This window comes from Microtus pennsylvanicus, chromosome 11 (genome assembly GCF_037038515.1).
Source record: "Microtus pennsylvanicus isolate mMicPen1 chromosome 11, mMicPen1.hap1, whole genome shotgun sequence".
Classification (NCBI taxonomy): domain Eukaryota; kingdom Metazoa; phylum Chordata; class Mammalia; order Rodentia; family Cricetidae; genus Microtus; species Microtus pennsylvanicus.
Genome location: NC_134589.1, coordinates 67,485,994 through 67,495,179, shown reverse-complemented (window position 1 = coordinate 67,495,179; position 9,186 = coordinate 67,485,994). Strand labels below are relative to the sequence as shown.

The following is a 9,186-nucleotide window of genomic DNA, read 5'->3' as shown; positions in this document are numbered from 1 at the left end:
AGAGACAGAGAAGGGGGGGAAGCAGAGAAGTGGGGAGAGAGGCAAAAGTGAAGCTGCCTCTCCGAGATGAAGATGGGAAAGAGAGGAGTGAGCTCAGGCCGGAAGCTGAAGATCAGCCTGCCTCAGCAGATCGGGGAGGGAGTGGGCGTGGCTTGTCTCTTAAAGGGACCAAAACCATAACACCTCTGACCTGCCCTCCGCCATCTTGGCCCCTTCCTTTTCTGCTTCCTTGACTTGCACACGTGTTTTCTCTGTCTCTCTCTCCTTTTATCTCTTTTCTCTCCTTTTATCTCTTCTCTCTCTTTCTCTCACTCCCTCTTTCTCTCTCCCTCTTCCTTAATAAATACTTATGGCTATTTCCTGTGTTTACGTGTCTGTTACCTGCCGCCACTGCCTGCGTGGCGCGTGCCCTCCCGCTGGTGGGAAGCTGTAGCGGCTTTTCTCATGGCCGGCTCCACTAGCCTGCCCGGGGATCGTTTTTTAAGAATAACACCCCCACCATGAGCCCTGACCTGCTGTGACTGACTCAAGGTGCCCATAGCTGCAGTACCCACCACAAAACCCGTCTTCTTTTTCTTTCTTTTTATGGTATCAAAGTTAAAGTCCTATGTCCTCCAAATCTGTTCAACCAACCTGTCTAGTGTGATGACTCTTGTTATCCATTCCCCCCTCTTCACACTAGTGTCTTTAAGACAGACACCAGTCTTCTTTCCTCCAATTGGAACATACTAGAGCCCCTAGGGTAGGTCTTACAAGGTCTTCTCTGTCTGGGATTTTTGGTATTTTCAGTGTAGGGGGAGTGCTTTATATTACTAAGAGTTAGGAACACATTTGTTGTTGATTGTTTTTTCCTTTAAAAAGTAATAATATTTGGGAACAGGGTCTCATATATCTCAGGCTGGCCCCAAACTCAATATGTGCCTTCAGATGACATTGAAGTATGGATCCTCCTGCCTCTACCTCCCCAGTGCTGTACTTGGTAAGCATCATCACATTGACTTTTATGCAGTTAAGGATGGAATCCAGGACCTGGTGCATGCTAAGCAAGCAGTCTACCAACCATTTTGACCTCTAGCCCCAGGAGTACTATAAGGTTCTTAGGAGCAATTGTCTTTTCTTGTAGGTAGCTAATATGGGTCAGGTTAAAGCTTGGTGTAAAGCACTTTCTTAATATGCACAAGGTTCTGGGCTTAGTTCCTATGATGGCTAGTTTTATGTCAATCTGACACAAGCTAGAGTCATGGGAGAGGAGGGAGCCTCAACAGAAAAAATGCCTCCATAAAATCGGGCTGTAGGCAAGACAGTAGGGTATTTTTTTAATTAGTGATTTTTTTAATTGGTGGCTCTGGACACAAGTCACCAACACTGGTGGAGGCCCAAAGAGGCCACAAGGTCAGAGAGTTTGGGACTTGTTTTTAGTTCATTCAAGGTTATCTTGCTTCTAACTCAAAGGTCCCACCTAGTTGTGAAACAGAGTTCTGCTCTCTCAAGGCTATTGTCAACACTTTTGGCTGGTTGTCAGCCCTTTGCTCCTGGAATAGGGAAGTAGTTGGTTCCTACCTAAAACAAAAGTCTAAGGATCCAACTAGGTTCCAGTTCCCTTTATGGAAATAACTTGGGATTGCACCCAGGGAGTGGTTTGCCTACAGAATCTAGGGCACGAGTCTAGAGCCTGAGCAATGAATGTAGTAGCCACGACTTTCAATTTGTATGTTAATGCAGTCTTTTGTTTTACTCTTACATTTGGGGGTCAGGGGTATATTAACCAGTTGGAAATTAAACACGGGTAAATTTTCAGTACTCATTGAAAAATTCCCTCCCCAAACTATCCTATGTTTCTGCGTTTTATTATTTTCATTCGCATCTTCGTAGTCTTTACTGTATTTCTAAATTCCCACACCTCCACTCTGGAAGAGGGTATTTTTGTCGAGGCTGGTCTTCAACAGTCACCTCTGAGCTGGTGGTCCTGGATTCTATAACAAAGCAATCTGGTGAAGCTATGAAGAACAAGTCAGTAATCAACCCTCCTCCAAGGCCTCTACATCAGCTCCTGCCTCAAGGTCCCTGCTGTCTGAGTCTGTCCTGGCTTCCTTCAGTGAAGAACGGTTATGTGGAAATACAAGTCTAATTAAACCCGCTCCTCCCTAACTTTGTTTTGGTCATTTCATCACAGCATTTCATCACATTTGGTATTTCATCACAGCAATAAAAACCCTAACTAAGACAGTTCTAAACACTGTAGATAATAATAATAGTAATAAATAATAATAATAAAATAATTGGTTGGTGAGATGGTTCAGAGGGCAACGGTGCTTGCTGCCAAGCCTGACAACCTGAACTCAGTCTTCGGGACTCACATAGCAGGAGAAAATAAACTTCTAGAATATGTCCTCTGACTGTCACATGTATACTGAGTCATGTGACTGCATCCCGAACACATACAAAATTAAAAATAAAACAAGTCTATATAAAAAGTAGGAAATGAAAAAACACAACTGGTATTTTAAAAGTTATAAAACTGTCACATAAATGACCAATGACTCAACAGTTAAGAGCACTTGCTACAGCCAGGCGGTGGTGGCGCATGCCTTTAATCCCAGCACTCTGTGAGTTGGAGGCCAGCCTGGTCTACAGAGTGAGTTCCAGGACAGGCTCCAAAGCTATACAGAGAAACCCTGTCTTGATGGCAAATCTTGGTTGTCAATTTGATTACACCTGGAATCAACTAAACCCTAAGAGCTATAATGGGAAGATCCACCCTAGCTCTGGCCACACCTGGGGGCAGCCCATATAAAAGGATATGGAAGAAGGAAGCTGTTGCTTTTTTCCTGTTTTCAGTGGGATCTCAGAGCCACCCAATAAAGGAATTTATTTTTTCTTGATAAAAGTTACCTTCTACAAATCCACAGCTAACATCTTACTTAACAAAAAAAATGTGTTCTTTTTAAAAATAATCTATTTATTCTTATTTTATGTACATTGGTGTTTTGCCCGCATGTATGTCTGTGTGAAGATGTCAGATCTTGGAGTTACAGTTGTTAACTGTCATGTGGGTGCTGGGAATTGAACCTGGGTCCTCTGGAATGGCAGTCAGTGCTCTTAACCACTGAGCCATGAAACTATGATTTTAAGAAGTGGAACCAGATGGGGTGTCTGCTCTCCCTATCATGTCATGTAGCTCTAGAGAAAGGAGGGGCCACATGAGGCAGAAATGAAAACAAATACGACATAGGAAGAGGCAAAGGCCATCACTACTCACAAGTGGCATGAGCATTTACATAGGAGTCTCAAGATAACTGACAGGAAAACTGTCAGAGTGAATGAGAGTCCAGAAAGGAAGAAAGGTGTGAGACCAAACTAAAAACAATTGATGGCCTTTATTCACACCATAAGCCAGCAACTAAGTAAGAGGAAATGCACAGTAAACAATTGCTGCTAGATTCCTTCCCTTGGGGAGCATAACCAAAGTTTAACCCTTCTCTCAAGGTCCCAATGACACACCTCTGTACTATTCTGCCACAGTTTTTTCTGGGGAACCATGAACTTACTGGGCTTTCAGAGCAAAGATGAGGGGAGTTACTTGCTGGAGTTTAGGTGTTCTCTTCCCCACACAAAAGGCCAGAACGGAAAGCATGCATTAGAAATGAGAGCTTCCTGTAGCCACATAGCTAGAGTGTCCCTCTTCCCCTAGTCTCCCTGGTCTATACACTCCAGTCTCTGTCTGAGACCATGTGCTATTAGGGATGAGTTGCATCCAACAAGAGGCAGGGAGTAGAGTAGGTGGATACTCAAGTGACACTCCCTGATCTTCTGTGAGGGGAAACAAACCGTTAACCCCAGATAGGATGATCTTTTGTAGCGAAGCAAAGCTGGAGTTTGTTTGATTTGGAGTGCAGTCCTGTACAACAATAATGTGACAAAATAAGGTATCATTAGCCATAGTAATATTTCAGAGTCAAAGAATTCTCTTAGTAAAGAGTGGGTCAGAGTCCTGAAGAGGAAAATTTAAAACTCTGCATTAAGACACAAATGGGGCAACAATATGGCTTGGTGATAAAGGTGTTAGCCACCAAACATTAAGAACTGAGTCCAATTCCTAGAAATATACTGTTGTAATAAATCTGCTGGCCTGCCCTGTCACCTGGGTACCCTGTCCCTTTAAGAGACAAGCCCCACCCTCTCCCAATCCCCCCACCCCAAGTCAAGTGGCCCTCTCCCCCTCTCTCTAGTCCAGACAGTATGGTGAGGTTCTCTCTCTCTCTCTCTCTCTCTCTCTCTCTCTCTCTCTCTCTCTCTCTCTCTCTCATTCTCTCTCACTCTCCCTCCCTCTTTCCCACCTCTCTGTCTCTCTCTGTCCACCACTGCCACCAGAAGGAGAGAACAGTCTCTTAGAGGTTGTCCTTTGGCACATGTTCCCGCCTACACACACAATAAATGAATACATGTAAAACAATAAACTCATTACCCCAAAAGATAGCCTGAAAAAACAAAGAGAAACCATGGATATTTAACATTGAAAGGTTTTACTTCATCCCAGAATCACCTAGGGAAGTGGTTCTAAATCTGTGGGTCAAGACCCCTTGGGGGTCACATATCAGATATCTTGCGTCTTAGTGCCAGACTGCTTTGTCCAGGAAAGCAGCTGAGCAAAGGATCCCATTCCCTATGGGTTCATGGCACAGGAGAGTAAAGCAATTAAACAATTAAAGTCAATGAGACTGTAAAAGAAGATCTATGTTCATGGGAGTACTTGTCTACTGTGCTAGGTGTTTGGTTTCATGCAGGTCCTTGGAAGAAACAGGGTCCCGCTAGGGTGACTTTTAGCCTTCGCTGCTCCCAGTGAACTGACTGTAGCTTTACAAGAGGCATATTTATTGTTATACAATTCACATCTTAACAGGTCAGTTTCAACATACCGAAATCTCTTATCTGAGCTCTCCAAAGGGACACATGCCAAAGCAGTTCCCAGTCACAGGACATCTTAGTTTTTTGGGTTCTACCACAACCAAGTTTTGCATAGGCTTTGAACCTTTTAGGAAGCACTCAGGTAAGATGAAATACTTCAAACAGAAGGTAGTAGTCACAGGAGGCAGATCAAAGGCCAGGTGCCAATGCCCCGGAATCAGGCAGCTGCACTGCTCTGTGGGACTCCTGACATACTTGTGTGTGAATGTCATAGTTGTATTCATAACAGGCAGAAAGCAGAGACAACCCGGATAGCCACTGACTAACAATGGATGAGTAAAATACAGTGTACAAGATGAGATGATACTAGAGAATAGAAAAAAAAAACTACTGTATTAGTCAGGGTTCTCTAGAGCAACAGAATTTACAAAATAAGTCCTTCCTATATAGAAAGGGAATTTGTTATAATGACTTACATGCTATGTATGGTCCAGCTAATCCAACAATGGCTGCCAATCAATAGAAGGTCCAAGAATCTAGTATTATTCAGTCCATGAGACTAGATGTCTCAGCTGGCCTTTGGTCTATACCAGAATCCTGAAGGAGTAGTGCTCTAATGCCAGTGAAGGAATGGACTTGCTAGAGAGAGTGAGAACAAGCAGAAGAAGAAAGAGAGCTTCCTCTTCCATCTCCTTCATTGTCAGAGACCATGAGAGTCACAGCAGGTGACAGCTAGTGTTCAGATCTCAACCACCAGAGGCATGGGTCTGATGGAGGATAATTCTGTGTGGCCAAAGCCCACAGGCCCATTGGCTCTGGAAACTGTTGCTCTGGTGAGCAGCTATGGTGTCTCCCCAATAGCCACACTATAGTGTGTGAGCTCATGTAATGTGTATATGCAATCTCATGATTGCACCTCAATCTCATGGGCACTTAGAAACTAAGAAGCCTGTTCTCTGTCCTTGGCTTACTGGCAGAGCAGTTTGGCCAGACATGTGTCCTTCTGGACAGATCACAGACGGAACTCTCACAGACTTTACTTATGAAATTGTAGGTGTCCGCCTTGTTATATCACAGTACTTCAAGAGCTTTAGCACCTATGTTTCCCCAAGCATCTTTCACCTGCACCTCCCTGCTCCGACTCAAAATAGCAATGAACAGTTTGTACCGGTTTTGATGGAGTAGACTTTTTGCTTAGGTCCTGATATTCAGGTGATAGGAAAGACTGTTAATTGACTAACCATGTCCAGATATTATTAATCACACTTAAGAAATGTAAAATAATGCATGTATTCTTTGCCTTTTCTTTAGATCTCTCAATGGTTTAGTTTTCTTCCTTTGTAACCTGTAGCAGCTCCTTAAGAGACGGCAGAAACCTCCTCACAGCTGCAGCTACAGCTGCAGTTGGCTACAAACTAGCTAAGTTTTGCTACATATCTTAAATATGTGTGTCCCTGAGAATTTGCCAAGTAGTTACATAAATATAGTTATATATAGTTTTATATATATTAGTTACACACACACACACACACACACACACACACACACACACACAGTAGCTGGACTCTGATGACTCCCAAAACTTCATATAGGCTGCCAGCAGGAGATGTGGTCCAGATTAAACTTGGATCTTCCTGCCTTAAAGATCCAGATTACAAGTGGATCTTTTCACTCCAAATGATCTAATTAAGGAAAAAAAATCCCTCATAAGTGTGCCCAGTCACTTGGGTTTTAGTTAATTCCAGATACAGTCAAGTTGACAACCAAGACTAGCCATCACAGCTACTGACCTGTGTCAAATGAAAATAAACCTTAGAGCGATGTGACTGAATGACAGAAGCCAGTCACAATGGGTTCTATATTATATAATCAAATTTATATGCAAATGCAAGAAATATGTAAAACTATAGAGACAGAAAGTAAAGGTGTAGTAGGTCACACTTGGAATAATTACTTGGGAGGTAGAAAGGCAGGAAATTCAGGAATCATGAACTTCAAACAGCCTGGGCTACATAAGATCCTGACACCATCATGGTCCAAACACCCAAGGTCAAATCTAACCAACGAGGGTGGTACCTGTCATTCTGGAGACACCTCTCTCTCTCCTGCCCTCCTTCACAGGAATGGAGGCAGTGTCTGTGGTTCTGGAGACACTGCTCTTTCCCACCCTCACTCATAGGTAAGAGAAGGAAGCTGCTACAGTTGCTGCTTCATTTTTGCTTGGACAAAGAAAGGAGTCCTGGAGAAAAGGCATAGCTTGTGAAAACAAGCCACAAAATGAGGGCTGACAACCCAATTACTGTGACTTACTAAATGGAATGTGCTAAAGCAACGCCCACCAGGATGAAGCACAGGGAGACCTCATGTTTTCATAAATTAGGACATCTGGTCACCTTTCTCAAACACAGACCCCCCCCCTTTCTTTTCTTTTCTTTCCGGGTTTATTTATTTATTTATTTATTTATTTATTTATTTTTTGAGACAGGGTTTCTCTGTGTAGCTTTCAAGCCTGTCTTGGAACTTGCTCTGTAGACCAGGCTGGCCTCAAACTCACAGAGATACACCTGCCTCTGCTTCCCGAGTGCAGGGGTTAAAGGCATGCACCACCACTGCCTGACTTCTCTGTGGACCTGGAACTTGGTGCCTGCTCCACAAGGACAAACCGTTGAGTAGCAGGGGATGCACTTACCTTGCTTGCAGTGTCTCCATGACGACAGGACAGTTTGAAGTCTAGACTTTGTCACTTCACACAGAGCACTGAGGATGCACTGCAGTCTTTGGGCAAGGCTTCTAACACTAAGTCTCACAATTTGCTGAGGTTAGTCCACTGAAACAAGTATTTGCCAAGGTTGAAACTGTCATAAAGTTTGCCCAAATGCTTTAAGCCCAGTTTAGTATGTGACAACTTCAAGCATTTTTAACACTTGCTGTTGGGAAAGACAGGACATAGACAGTTAGTTATATCTTTGGACTGTTCTCTGGACTCTGTAAAAATTTTCTCTGTATTTTTTCTCTCTCTCTCTCTCTCTCTCTCTCTCTCTCTCTCTCTCTCTCTTTATCTCTCTCTCTCTCTCTCTCTCTCTCTCTCTCTCTCTCTCTCTCTCTCTCACACACACACACACACACACACACACGGAGAGAGAAACAAAGAACTGCATAACAGCAAGTCTCTTGCTTTGTGTTTCTGTACCTTGCACACGCCCTGCAGGATGGAGGCCTTGGTCTATACACAGGAGGTTTCTGTGTCTCCTGCAGGAGCAGAGGGAAAGGGAGACAGCCCAAATGATGGCGATAGGAAAACAGCAGCTCACAGCTCTTCCTCAGAAGGTATTTTTTGTCTGCAGCATGAAGAAAATGGAGAACATTAGAAAGCCAAGGCAAGCCTTGCACAAGTCTCTTGCTTGTTATAGGGCTGTTCTGACTCATGGGAGCAGAGTGGAACTCTGGCTGTTTTTGCATAAACAAAGTCTTGCAAGGTTTTAGACAGGTGCTGCTTAACTTCTCTCAACTAAAGAGAAACTAGATCCACCTGGGAAGAGGAACCCTCAACTGAAGAATTGCCTCCATTAGATTGGCCTGCAGACTTTGGGGGGCATTTTCTTGACTGATGACTGATACAAGAGGGACCAGCTCACTGTGGGAGGTGACAACCCTGACCAAGTGGTCCTGGGCTATATAAAAAAGGCAGCTGAGCAGCTGTGGGGTAGCAAGCCAGTAAGCTTCCTGACTCCAGGCTCCTGCCTTGAGTTCCTCCCGACATCCCTCAGTGATGGACTGTAAGCTGTAAGATGTAACGAACTCTTTCCTCCCTAGCTGATTTTGATCAGTGTTTTATTATAGCAACAGACTCTAGACTAGAACAGCCATGAAGAGAGAAAGGAATTCCCACAGGTAGAGCCAAATCCTGGTTTCATGCAGGTGTGTGCCTTTGAGTGTGGGGGCCTGAGGTCATCATCAGATGTCTTCCTTAATCACTCTGTACCTTATTTTTCTGAGACAGGAGCGCTCCATGAACCTGTAGCTTATAGATGCAGCTAGGCTGGCAGGCCAGCAAGCCCCAGAGATCCTCCTGTCTCTGCCTCCCCAGTGTTGGCTTTTTCATGGGTTCTGGGGATGGAAGTCAGGTTCTCAAGCTTATGGAGCATCAGGGGTATCAGCTGTCAGGGGCATCTCTCCAAGCCCATGATGTCTTAGTCAGTGATCTATTGCTGTGAAAGAGATAACATGACCACATAACTCTTATAAAAGAAAACATTTAATTTGGGATGGCTTATAGGTTCA

At 43.9% G+C, this 9,186-nt stretch overlaps 1 long non-coding RNA gene across 1 annotated transcript; it reads right to left on the bottom strand.

Annotated features, from left to right (window-relative positions):
• Positions 1 to 7,599: 7,599 nt before the first annotated feature.
• On the bottom strand, positions 7,600 to 9,186 carry LOC142860835 (uncharacterized). The gene is made up of 3 exons (XR_012912410.1): positions 8,888 to 9,186; positions 8,096 to 8,243; positions 7,600 to 7,832 (listed from the first exon to the last, which is right to left on the bottom strand). It is a non-coding gene; the product is annotated as an uncharacterized LOC142860835 (long non-coding RNA).